Source organism: Canis aureus, chromosome 19 (assembly GCF_053574225.1).
Source record: "Canis aureus isolate CA01 chromosome 19, VMU_Caureus_v.1.0, whole genome shotgun sequence".
NCBI lineage: Eukaryota > Metazoa > Chordata > Mammalia > Carnivora > Canidae > Canis > Canis aureus.
In genome coordinates this window covers 36,484,011-36,498,063 of record NC_135629.1, presented here as the reverse complement: position 1 = coordinate 36,498,063, position 14,053 = coordinate 36,484,011, and the positions used below count along the sequence as shown (strand labels likewise).

Below are 14,053 nucleotides of genomic sequence, written 5' to 3'. Positions count from 1 at the left end.
CTTGGTAAGAATTTAGTTCTATGGCTGTTGAATTTTACCTAGTACTGCTTTGGCATCTTTTGAAATTACCATATTATTTTTTCCTTCTTAATCTTTTAATGCCCTGAATTACATTGTTTGATTTTCAAATGTTAAACTAACCTTGAATTTGTGGCATAAAACCAACTTTTTCTAACATATTAAGCTTTTATCTCTCACTGAATTTGATTTGCTGTGATTTTAAGATTTTTGTATCTATGATCGGGAAAGATACTGGTCTAAAAATTTTCTTTTTTGTAAAGCTTTCTTCTGATTTTTGATTCGAGTATGCTGGCCCCAAATTGAGTTGGGCAGTGTTTCTTCTTTTTCTGGGAGGTTTTGTGTAAGATTGTTCTTTCTTCCTTAATTGTATGGAAGAATTTAATGTTGAGACCACAAGGGGCTGTAGTTTACTTTGAGGGAAAATTTTTCATTATAGATTCAATCACTTTAATAGATGTAAAGTTATTCCAATTTTTAAATTTCTTCTTTAATCGGTTTTGGTAAGTTGTACTTTGGAAGGAATGTGTCCACTTCTCTCAAATTCTCGTACTTATTGGCCTAAAGTTATTTATAAAGTACCCTCATTTAAAGAAATATATATGTATAAGATCTATAGGACTTTCCCTTTTTCATTCTTAATGTGGTTAACTGTGTGTTTCCACTCATTTTTTCTTATTCTATTTTTTTTAAGGATTCATCAATTACTGGATTTTTAAGAAGCAACTTTTGGTATTATACACCTGTTTTCTGTGTTATTGACTGTATTCTTTTGTTGTTGTTGTTTCCTTCCTTCCATTTTCTTTGGGTTAAATTTGACATTTTAAAAAGCTTGTTTGAATGAGATCTTAGATCATTGATTTTCAGCCTTCCATCTTTTTTTATTATATGCAAGTAAAGCTAAAGTTTTCCTTTAGTTCCTTTAGCGATAATCCCACATTTTTAAATATCATATTTCCATTATCACTATACTAAAACGATTTTCTAATTTTCACTGTGAACTTGTTTTTGTCCCATGGGCTATTTAAAACAGATTATTTAATTTTGAAGCAATTTGGAGTCCAAATTTTCTAGTTAATATTTTATGATTTTTAGCTTATTCCACTGAAATATGGAATAGCTTCTGTATGATTTTCATCCTTTCAAATACATTTAGACTTGCTTTATAGACAAGCATGTGATGTGTTTTGGTTATTGATCTTGAGAACTTGTAAACAAAATGCATTCTGCAGTTGCTGGATATACTGTTCTATATAGATCAATTAGGTCAAGTTGGCTAATTGTGATATTCAGATCTTCGTATCTCTACTGATTGCTTTGGTTGCTTATTTTGTCAGTTACAAAGGGGTGTTTTAAAGTCCCCCATTTCTATGTATTTGTCTATTTCTCCCTTTCATTTAGTATTTATTTGATACATTGCTATGTCTGTTATTCTCAGTATATAACATAGGATTGTCATATTTTTCTGTTGAATAGATTCTTTTATTATTAGATTTATTAAAAGATAATTATTGATATTTATAATTACATTGGATTACAAGGTTCAAAAGGAAAAACATGACACATGAGATACTAAAAAATGTCAATATTCCATGTAACTATAGATATATTTGAGCTTATCTACCATCGTGCTTTTTTGTCCCATCTGTAGTTTGTTTCTTTTTTCTTCCTTAGTTGATTAATCTGAAAGAAGGCAAAACTGTTTTATTTTTCAGCTTTCTTCTCTATTAGCTTGCTAGTTATACATTATTACATATTTCTTTTGGTGTTATCCTAGACATTGTAACACTTACCCTTAATTTATTAGAATCTACCTTAAGTTATTACTTCTACTGTTTTTCAGATAATGTATCTACCTAAGAACAGTTTAACTCTATTTTACCCCTCCTGCTCTTCATGCCATTTAACCCCAAAACCATGATTATTGTCATTTTGAACAGACTTTAATTACTTAGATTTGTTCATATAGTTTTTTTTTTTTTTCCTTTCTGTGTTATTAATTGCTTCCTACATTACCGTGCTAACTACTGGGATCATTTTTCTTTCTGCCTGAAGTATTTGAATTCTGCTAATAACAAAGTTGTCTGAAAATGTTTAAATTTTTGCTTTCACTTTAAAGGATACTTTTACTGACTATATAATTCTAGATTGAGACTTAGACTCTTTTAGTCCTTCAAGTATGTGTTCTGTTGTCTCTGCCTTTCATTGTTTCTATTGAGAAAATAATTGTCCATCTTATTACTGCTCTGTCTTCTTAGAGTTCTGTCTTCTTTAGCAGTGTTGGAGACTTTTACCTTCAGTTTTTAGAATTTTTATTATGCTATGGATAAATATGTTTTTGTTTTGTATTCATTCTACTTGGAGTGTGTTTATTTTCCTGAATCTATAGCTGTATGTTTACATTAGTTCTGTAAAGTTTTTGGCTTATTTTCTTCAAATATTTTCTTTGTCCTATTCTTTCCCTTACTTCCACTGGAATTCCAATTGCATATCAGAACTTTTAATCATATCACATACTTGCTTTTTTGCCCTTTATTTTCCATTATTTCTTCCTTTCTGCTATTCAATCTGGGTATTTTCTACTGACTTATTCTTCAGTTCATTGATCTTCTCTTGCACAGTGTCTGATCTCCAATTAAATCCATATGTGGAATTCTTAATTTCAGTCACTGTTTCAGTTCTAGAAATTCCATTTTTTTATATTTCATCTTTTCTATTTTCTTTGATATTTTAATAATAGGTATTTTAGAGCCTGTGCGTGGTTAATACCTGTATCACCTTTAAGTCTTTCTCTCTCTCATTCCCTCTATCTCTCTTGATTTCCATTTATTTGACTGTTTCTTAGCATGCCTGGCAGTTCTTGAGGCTTTGGATATTGGTACCTTCCTCTTGAAAGGAATAAATTAAACCCTGGTAGGCAGGGTTCCTTGATCCAATTATGACTAGTTTATTTATGATTTGCTCTTACTTCTAAGGCATAGCCCTTTCAGGGGTTTCACATGAATGCCTGTGGTTTCTACCTATGCCCCTCTTGATGAACACTTAACTTCAATTTTTGATTTCTTAGCATTTGGCAACTGTCAAATTCTCTGCTTAATATTACAATCTCTTTCCGGCTGCTCTTTACTTGGCTTCGTGGAGTCTTATCTCACACATTCCCAATGTAGGGGTTAGCAAATGCCTTAAGAAGAAATTGCCTGCATCATATAGAATTACTTCTGTAGGGTTCCATTTTATTTGGGATCTTTTCTTTTCCCTCATGTTATGGCTTTCTCTGTAGCACTGAACCCAATTTTGTCCCATCTAGTAAGCCTGGCATTAACTCTCATTTACTATTTTTTGATTGGCTTCCATGCCATGCTCCAGGAATTGGCAAATACCACAATAAAAGGAGGGACAGTAAATGTGGGGCTTTGTTCCATGCAATTCTCTCCCCTCTAGGATCTAATACCTTCAAGTTCTGGTTGCCACAGTTATTCTCTGATGCCTGCATAAGCTGTTTGTGTTTATAGTTTATCCAGTCCTAATAGATGTTCATAGTGTTAGGATTCACCTGACAATATCTAGTCTATCAAAGCTATAAGTAGAATTTCTCCAGTTAAAACTTTTTAATTTGGTTGTAAAAGTTGTTCATTCAGGAAGCTGGACTCCAAATCTGTTGTTATATTTGATTGTGTACAGAGTGACCAAGTAGTGGTGGACATCAGATGCAGCTTTGTTGATGAAATGCTTGGCACAGAAATGCTAGCTTCTTCCATTCAGGAGTTATTTATAGGAATATTGCCTTTACCACAGTATGGTCAAGAGGTAGTTCTTTCTAGCATATGAAAGTCTATGAATGCCAATTTTTAAAGGTGCTCTACACTTTAAAAATTAATGTTCATAGAGTCTTTTTTTTTTACTGACTAGTGTGAGTAACTTAGAAAAGTTTAGAAAGACCTACTTCTTACTTGAAGAAATATACACTCCATAGTATTAGCATATTAAAGGCCTAGACCAGCATTTTCTGTATTAATGCATTCAGCTTTGCTGTTCTAAATCTTAAGAGTATAGTAATGAACAAGACAGAAAAAAATCCTTTGAGGATACTGAAATTTCCTGTGTAATCCACATTGGGGGCACCAGGACCATGTACAGAAGACATATATGTGAAAAACTCTGTTGGATTAGTCTCTATGGACAACTGCTAGGCCTTATTTCTGCTTCCAGTGGTCACTGACTCTATTTTTAAAATGTTAGCTGGAGCATGTAGATATGAAAGAATGTCTAATGGAAATGGTCATTTTGGAGTGTTTTGCTTCCTCTAGAGAACATATCAGATTGAAACAGAATATTTAACTTACCACAGTGAGTCTGACTCTTGGCTATGCATTGTCACACTTTTCAACAACCATTGCTGCATTACTGAAACAAAATTAATTTAAATTCTCTTTAAGCCCATCTTTTGGTTTGATTTTCTAAATTGAAACTGTCAAGAGATCAAATAATGGTGTCATTGCATTGAAAGATAGGGAACTATGCTTTAAAAACTATCGGCCCATTTGATCTGCCATATAGAACTTGGTTGGCAATTATCCTAAAAGAGTCAACTTGGCAAGAAATGAAAGAATCTGAAGAGTCATCAATGATTGCATGTAAATCTGTCATGTGATTTTATGTAGTTATATATTTAAATGAATGCATACATAGACATATATATACACCTGTGTGTACATACTTTTTTTTTCATATTCCTAGATTTATATTCCTCTAAGATCATTAGGAAAGGTATATACCTTCATTCAAAGTCATACTGCCTTCTGAAATGAACACTTAGAACCTATGATGTTTTATACTATCCATGGCACTGTTTCTGTTACCAGCATCGATAATTAACACTTGATTCTATCTTTCTCATTTAATGGGTTCACCTGACATCATTCATCAGAGCTAATTTTTGAGACCCAGTGTAAACCCGAAAGTTGTTGAGGACCACTTTTATGTTTATACTGTAATGTGATACAGTCAAGATGAAATGTAAATAGTTTTTTCAGGTCATGGTCATTTACATCTACTCTTTCTTAAAGGTCACCCTGACTGTACTGATTTTGGCTTTGATACAGAATATGTCCAGGGCTCATAGTGGCTCTAGAAGAGTCAGTGACAGTGAAGGACTCTGGATAATTCTGTATTTGGTGGGAGGAGTATGCCACTCATCTTAGGAAAATAACTGCAAAGACCACATCTCCAATTTTTTTTTTATTTTTAGCAGGACCCAGGACTCTGTGGCTATGAGTTAAAATGTTTGAGTCCTCAGATTCTAAATGAGGCAGGATTGTTTAAAGGTAGGTAATGTCTTCTTTGGAGACACTTGGGTTTTAGACAAACATTCCAGTACAAGCAAAAGTATATATGGCAATGGCATGGATCAAAAGCATCACCATGTAATTGAAACTGACTTTGTATTGGGTTCCTCCAGTGTCAAGGCTTTTTTTTTTCTTTCTAAGAGCAACATTTTCCCTCTTATCTTCATTTATGTCTATGTTTCCTTAATCATCTTCAAATGTTTGTGAATTGATGTTCACATGTCCCCATGCTGTTTTTTAAATCTCATTTGTTGCCATTTCCCTTTTACAGAGAGAGGAAGCATTCTGTTTAGGCTACGTGTTTAAGGGCGAAAAGTGTTTATAGAATCTTCATCTGTTTCCCCTGAGCCTGATCTATCTGATGACATCACTCTATAATTTTACATGATTTGGACGATGCAAAGTGCACAGGGTAGAAAATTCAGGACAGCACACAGGACATGTTTTTATAATTAGCTAGAGAACCCAGGCTATAGCTTATGAATCTTTAAAAAAAAAAGAAAAAACCACCTACAAATCCAGTGGGAAAAGATGATCCTCATTGACCCATCCTTTGGTGGCCTAAGACTGACTTGAGGGATTGCGTAAGTGCTTATGTGGTTGAGACATGGATCTGGATGGAGGTTCAGCCATTGAACTCTGGATTAAAAATTTTGGCCTAGATTAGGTCATCGATAATATCAGTGATCAAGGATTTTGGAGGCAATTGAATTAAATCCCTTAGCATCTGGAATTTTGAGACAGTAATGGAAGAAGTCCCATATTATCTCATTCTTTTTGTCTGAATTGGTTATTCAGGGATCTTTTTAAGAACTCACACCGAATGGCTGAGAACTTCCATTTGATACACAGTTCATTGACTGATGACTGTTGGGACATCATTTTTTAAGACCTTCATGTCTTAGTCATCTGGAGTTTATTGGACCCTTTAAACAATTAAGAGGTGAGAGCATAGTAGAGAGATCTTGTTGAAGATTTATGAAATGTCAAAATTTAACAAATGTAAGATCTACATTTAATTCTAGTAGGAATAAAATCTTTGACTGGCTTGTACAAAGACAAACACCAAAACAAATAAAACTTATTAGAACTTTCCAAAATGAGGACTCACTAAGGATCTTCTCCCTGGTCCTCCTCTGGTAATGCTTAGAGATCTGTCCTGGGAAGAAAAATCCTTTAGTAAAAACTTTGTGTTTCTGCCTCACTACGTGGGAACCTGTACCTTGAGGGTCCTGGACAAATAAAAGGGTTAACCCAAGTATTGAACACTGTTTAGCTGTCTTGGGACATTTGTTCTGTGTTCATGGATTTAGTAAATTTAATGTAAATAGGCACCCCAGCAGCTGTGTCCCCTTAAGCATATTTTATTTAGCAGCTGAGTTATCCACATCACTTGGCAGCCATAGATTTTCAATTTTTTCTTGTGCCAAGAGGGCAGCTGGAATAATTTGAGTACTCATTAATTTGGGAGAAATATGAGCTGTGTATGGCAGACAACATGAGTCTTCTGTATGGTGTTGTACCAGGATAAGCAGATCAGAATAGAAGCAATTTGCCCTATCCCAAAGGGGCCCTAGGATTTTAATAAGCTGGTTATGAAAATTCTATTTCTTTGCAATTTGAAGCATCTAATTAGAGCCTGTAATTTCTCTCCTATAACGAGAGTGGATGAAGGTTAACGTTAGGCCTCCCGGGCCCTTTCACATTCATTTACAGAGAGAAATCAGGTAACAGTTGTAGCTAATTAGTACAGGGTATTAAATATTTAGTCCATCTTGATTTAACTTGGAGAACACATGCATGTTGTTGGGAGTATGGAAAATGATAAAGGGAAGTTAAATTTAATTTTTAATCAAAGATAAACTTAAAGGCAGTATAATAATTTTAGTACTGACTATCCTAACCCGACAGCCAGAGCAGCAATTGCCTCCAGTCGTCTGAACTGTCAAGATAAAGGAAGATGATGTCGATTTAATTTCATCACTGAACACATTTCCCAAGTTCAAACAGCTGGGATTTATGCAATCTGCGTAGAGTACAAAGAACTCCATGATTTTTATCACAGCAGTAACATAAAAAAACCACCTTCTTGATGTTTCAGAATTTGAGTTTGGATATGAGTGCGTTTAGGGGATCTATCCTAAGGAGATGTATCATTCACAGGCATTTCTTTTAAGAGAGGACTCACGTCTAACAAAACTGTTCTCCGAAAAGAAATCCTCCAAGAGTCAGGGCCCACTGGTAATGGGTAGCACTCACTGTGTTGAATCAAGCCTGACTTTGCCATAGACTGATCCCAACCTCCTGCTTGAGGAGGACAATAAGTTATTCCTCTCTTGTCATAACCTGACCCGAATGACCTTCCTAAAGTGAGATTCAGTTAAGTCGGGACATGCATATCAGAAAGAAACCCCTCAGAATGGATACCATGGCAGTCTGCCCTTTGGGGCCTGACACCAACTAAAACAGCTTCAGAGTAAGAGTTCCCAGGAAAGTTCTCAGGGCTTCTGTAACTTACTGGAACCAGGCTTTTAGGACACCAGAATATCATAAAAGGGAAAAGATGAGGGAATAACAAAATAGAAAGATTTTAAAGAGTAACTTTAAAGCCCATGTCCCTCTAATTTTTCTGGTGAGGGGGTTTATCTTAGCCTACAAAACCCATCACTACTCCAGTTGTTTCATCTGGGAGATGCTTGAAGCATCTTTGCAGATTTGTACAAAATAGATGGTGACTCCCAAAGACCATCTTACTTTTTGCTACATTGGCTTCCAGTTGCCAGTTATTATAAAATAGTTCCTGACGGCAATAATCCTTTGAAAATCGCCTGTTATTGGGGATAATAGCTGGTTGTCAAAGCATTAACCACCCTCGACTTCACTTTGGGCTATTACATAACAAAAGAATGAACTGGTGGTGAGTCTGCCAGGTGTATTAAATTATATCATGCATTATAGAAGTTCTATGCTGGGGATTAGCATCCAGAAAAGAGTATCAGAGATTGCCAAACTCATTATCTGCTGAGGCAGGAGGCTGGCCTCAGGCCTGGGGATGCAAGACTCTCGTACGTAACAATAAAGCCACTAGCTTCAGTCCATCCTTGCCCTAGCATGGAGATGGACAAGTATCACAGCAGCATTTCTGCTCTGTTCTTCCACCTCTAAAGAAAATCAGATTATGCTGCATTAATTATGGTAAGCTGCACTGAAATGGATTTAATTCATTTTCTGATTTCTTAATGACAAATCTACCTCTTTGGACAGACTGCTATCGTCAGAGAATTTGGTGGATCCTCCCACCACTTTTCGGAAGTTGAGATTTTGTTCTCTAGCTCCCTTTAGACAATAAAAATGCATGGAAGACCTTCAGAGGGCACAGCGCCTGAGGGGCTCTGCTGCGCTGCAAGCACCCACATTCACTCTTCGTATTGATATGTCACACTGGGCTCAAGACATCTTTCAGGTCAAATGTTTTCCAAAAGGGAGAAGCATGACATGAAACAATGATTTAATGCCCATAGAAATAAGATTTTAGCTGCAAACATACAGACAAAGCATGGCTTGCTGTGCTCAACAGGTCTGGGTGATCTTTCACATAGTTCTTGGCCTAACCCATTCTTGATGACCTAGAGAATGGTGCCTGCTTCTAATCTTCAGTGGAAAATTATGAGACCTGTATAGTCATTTCCATAGTCCTGAAGCTCTAACCTGCATTTTCCTACCTGAATATTTTCTGCATGGAGTTGGGTACTGGAGCACTATTGCACCCCTTCTGCCTTGCACAGACCCTGGCACCTAGAAGATGCTCTGTAAATATCAGATGAATGGAACCGAATGGAAATTTCTTATGGTCTCTTTCTGAAAAATATTTCTTATAAGAAAAGTATTTCTTGTTCATTATAGAAAATGTTTAAAAAACCAGGTAACAAGAAAGATAAGGTATCATCTGCTAGCCAACCACCAGAGAGATTATGGCATTAGATACTTTTTTCATATTTTTTTCATATATCTTTCCATTATTTTTCTGTAATGCGTGTGTGTGTATATATATATATATATATATATATATATATATATAGGATAGGATTGTACATGGCATTTTAGAGCCTATTTTGTTCTTTTAGTGATGTCTTTCCAAGTCATTAAGCGATCAACTTTACCATTATTTGTAATGGCTTCATGAAAGTTAATTGAATGAATGCACTATAATTTAATCCCCTTTCTGTGGGTACATTTAGGGGGTTGTAATTTTTCTCTAATATGAACAGCATTGCAACATATATCCTTTATGTTAAATCGTTTCACTGTATGATGGTTTCCTTGGGCAACATGGAGAGTCAAACAAAGAAAACATCCATCAAGACTTTTGAAAAGACAAATTACTTTGGTGGGTAGAAGGAAAAGCAGAGTATATCAGACATCTGAACTTGCTCTGAACAATGACGGGCAACAGCATCTTATGGAAGTCATCAATGGATAAATGTTTAGAAACCATAGGATTTGGACTATTATATTAATTTGGTTTGTACATTTTAGCAAAATGAAAAATTTCAACTTGCTGGTAAGAAAAAGAAGTATTTGGAAGTGATTTCCTAGAAATGGATTGCTGAGTCAAAGGTCATGTGCACTTCAAATATTTGAAAGATACGGCCAAGTTATTGCCGGTTTATATTCCCACCAGTAGAAAGACGATTTCTCAATACTCTCATCATCATTAACAAGCCATTTTCAATTCCCTAGCAAAAACCCAAAAATACCCCCCAAATTCCCAATTTTAATTTGTATTTGTCCTTTAAAGTGAGGTTGAACATTCCTTTCTCTGAGTTTTTGTTTGTTTGTTTGTGTTGCCATGAGTATTTCTTATTCTGTGATCCAGCAGTTCATGTCCTTTGAGCAATTATTTTGCTCTCATGTCAAAGTGTTGCAATTAAGAACATGAAATTTGGAGTCCTGTTTGCCTTAATAAAAGGGTTTGACAGCTGTCACTTTACCAGCTGTGTGACCTAGGACAGGTTCCTACCTTTTCCAAATCTCAATTTATTCATCTATTAAATAAGAATAATGATAATACCTGTCTCATTGCAATCCTACCATTATGATAGGTGACAGTGGACAATTGCTCAATATAGTTTTAATTCTGTACTATTCCCTTATTTCTCTTAGCATGTTCCTACTGCATACATCATGATGGATTATCCCTACTTAGCCTGCGTTTGTATCTTATAGTTGCTTGCAATAACCACATTTATCCACTTATTTGACAAATATTTTGGGACAACTGCTATGGGTCAGGTTCAGGATTAGGAGTTAAACAATAGTGAGCAAAACTGATCTCCATCATGAAGGTTACACACACACACACACCTTTATTTGTGTTGCCATGAGTATTTGGCGTGTGTGTGTATGTGTGTGTGTGTATGTGAAACAGAACATAGCCAAGTGACAGGCAAATAACTGTAAATTGCACTGATTACATGTAGAAAAGCAATAGGGGCTGAGACCAAGCATAAAAGGAAGACTTATTTTAGATAACAGGATGGAGGAGGGACTTTGGGAGATGGAAAGTTTTATAATAGGACCAAGAAGATGGGAAGGAAATGTCAATGCTAAAATGTTTCAGTGTTGTGAGAGCAGCATGTGCAAAGGCCCCGTGGGAGGAAAAAAACCTTCAGGTGTTGGGTGAATTGGAAAAAGGTCATCCTGGGAGGAAGTGGATGGGTGGGAATTTGACAATGATGAGGGTCAGCCTGAGGTAGGATTATGGGACAAGGCAGGGACCAGAACAGGGGTTGAGGGTGGCTTTTAATTCCTGTTCTAGATGAAAGCAATGCCCCTTTAGAACTTCTACAAGGTAAGGATGCAAGAAGCTTTCTTTGGGACTGGATAACAATGGAAAAGCTCAGATAAGAGGCCTGGCTGTTAATCTAGTTAAGAGGTATTAATGGCTTGGACTAAGTGTTGGCAGAGGAGATGAAAATCACAATAATTAAATTTAATAAGAAACTTCCAAAGAAATTCATTTCCCCATCCCATGTCATTAATTAGGAACTTTTAACCCTCAAGTCATTAGAAGTCACCAAGTGCTCTGGAAGAGTGGGCTTCCAGGCTACAGCAGATTCTCTGGCCACTCCCTCCCATGCAGCCTCATGTCCTCAAACGTATTCCTCCAGGAAAAGCCCCAATCTCCCAGAAGGTGATGTTTAAGATGGAAAACTGTAGAATTTCCTTGCTGACATCAGAGCCAGCAGCTTTGACCAATCTTGAGGTTCCCAGGCAGGAGAAACACATTTTGGGAAAAACAAAGAACTCGATACCAGGACACAGTATCTCTCTTTCTCTGCCCTTGATCCCTATGAAATATCCTGACTCCAGAAAAACAACAAACCAGTGAGTAAGTAAAATGTGATGGTGAGGAAACAAAATAAGTTCTAGCTCTTAAGACTAACAACTTCATTCAAGTGTACGTTTTTTGTTCTATCAAAACCCATTGCTCTTCTTGGTTTACATTTTGCTGTTTTGTCCAATGCCTCCCAGGCCACCTTTTTCCACCATCCCCGTGCATCCCATGTTGATTCTTCTGAGTTTGTGGCTTCTCTCCACTGCAGGAAAGCTCCTACAGGACAGAGATGGTCTGTTACCTTGCACGACCTCCCCTTCCTCAGTGTTTCTTGGTCACAATGCCTTTTAACCATACTAACTTTCAGTTGTTTTTCTCTAACATGTAGAACTTTGGTGGGGGGCGGGGGGGGGAGAGAAAATGTGAGAAATGCCTGAGGGTTCATTTCCAGGAGCAAAGAGTTGGAGGAAAGATGAGGAAGACTTCTTTTGGCTTCAAGTATCCCTCCAACCAATGCACAAAGCTAAGAGAAGGACTATCAGGACTTTACAGTTACAAGCAGTTGACAAAATATAACCCTCTTTCATGATAAGAGCACTGAAAAAATTTATGACCTAATAATAGTAGAGCCAATAGTAATAAAAGTAGAGCCAAAAAAACACTCTCTGTTGGAGGTGTTTGAGCCCTCTGCTTGAGGTCGGCCAATGCCAAAAGGGAACCCCGGACAGCTCTAGGGCTTATAGTCTATAAGATTAAAACATAACAATTCTAAATACAACCCCTACTGATTGAATAAAAGAAATAAATTTTCTTCTGGGGTTTCTCAGAAAGAAGACATGTGCCCCCCTGTTCCCCCCTGGAACTTTCACTCACTTTTCTACCCCCAAACAGTGGCTCTCTATAGTGAGTCATAACTATGACTCTCCATAGTAGGGTCTGCAGCTGGGCATGCTCCCATAGTGAGTGTTTGGAGTCTTGGGAGCACTGGAATCCCTGGAGGAGGCAGAGGTCGGGGTACAGGTAATGAGCATGTACTGATTGCCCAAACCCCACAGGTGATTCTGATACACAGCCACCACTCCCACACTCCCCCACCCCCAGAGCTATGTCCCTACCTGTCTGCCTTTTGGAGAATCACAGGTAAAATGGAATGAACTCTGCCCTCAAGGATATCCTTGCAGTCGTCTGATGAGTCCTTGACTTTTCTTACTGACAGTAAGCCCCAGAAGGTGGCAGGTGATTTGACAGCAGAAACTGCTATTTTAGACTAATTCTTAGTGACAGGGAGGATTGGTTGGGAAACTAGAAGTGACAAGAACTGTACTAGCTTAGAATTCACAACAGCTGTTGGTTTTAATGAGTTTGAGAATGATTTGGGCAGAATTCCAAACTCCTAAATCCTCGACCTATAACCTGCACTGTGCTGATTCACTAGGGTGGTCTGCAGAGAGAGTGTTCTATCCAAATGCATGCTACTTCTTACTGTGGGGCTTTGGCCCACATCCCACACGAGGACCACATTTGTGCCCAAGGCCAAGTAAGTCTTGGTCCTGTACCCTCATCTGGGTGGCAAACACAAACTTGAGGGAGCACATTAAGGAAAAAGGAGCTTTCCTCTAACGTCCAGACTGGCAGGCCAAGTCATGTCTTCAAGCTTCACACCTCTGGGCCCTTTCCTGCACATTTTCTCTTTAGGGTCCAGGCAAAATGCCCCACTAGAGATCTCCTCTTAGAAAGGACCCCCCACATATAAATTCGTTCATAGCACAACCCCTCCCCCCTCCCAACCCCTACCATTTTGGTTCTATTTAACCACAGTCTTGTCATACAGGTACTATTATGTTAGCCACAGTGCCTTGTAGGTAAGGAAAATGAGGCTCAGAAAGATCAAGTAACTCACCCCAGGTTGCCTAGCTCAATTGGGGAAGACCCAGATTCTAAAACTGGATGTGTCCAGTTCTCAACCCTGTTTTATATATACTGCATTCTGCTCACCTGTCCACCCAGCCATTCCTGTTATTCATGACCTTTTTCCATCTGTTCAAACTGTCCCAAGTGGGAGAAGGAGACATTTCTCTGAAAGTTGGTTGGTCGTATATGCTGATCTGGGTGGCAAACGTCCCATTACCATTGTGGCATGTCATCTTTTCCCTGCGAGGTAATACCTGAACCAAGCAGTTATTTAAAATACAATTGACTTCTGGCTTTGCATGGCTTCCATTTAGAATTAAGGGACAGCACCTAGGAAAAAAAGAAACATACTATGAAACTGATGATCCACCTGTGCGAGGCAACTAAGACACTATTTTCTGGCTTTTGAAGATGAGATGGTAATAATAAAGACCAGAGCTTT

General features: G+C 37.4%; 1 protein-coding gene and 1 long non-coding RNA gene across 7 annotated transcripts in view; one reads left to right on the top strand and one right to left on the bottom strand.

Annotated features, from left to right (window-relative positions):
- Positions 1 to 14,053, top strand: part of CACNA2D3 (calcium voltage-gated channel auxiliary subunit alpha2delta 3) — an 832,272-nt gene that overhangs the window by 519,117 nt on the left and 299,102 nt on the right. The window lies entirely within an intron of this gene.
- The window catches only part of LOC144289901 (uncharacterized), a 32,960-nt gene that overhangs the window by 4,160 nt on the left and 14,747 nt on the right, over positions 1 to 14,053 (bottom strand). Inside the window, exons 2-3 of the long non-coding RNA XR_013357851.1 lie at positions 13,696 to 13,941; positions 4,362 to 4,422 (exon numbers count right to left, since the gene is read on the bottom strand). This is a non-coding gene — a long non-coding RNA (uncharacterized LOC144289901). The remainder of the gene's footprint in view (positions 1 to 4,361; positions 4,423 to 13,695; positions 13,942 to 14,053) is intronic.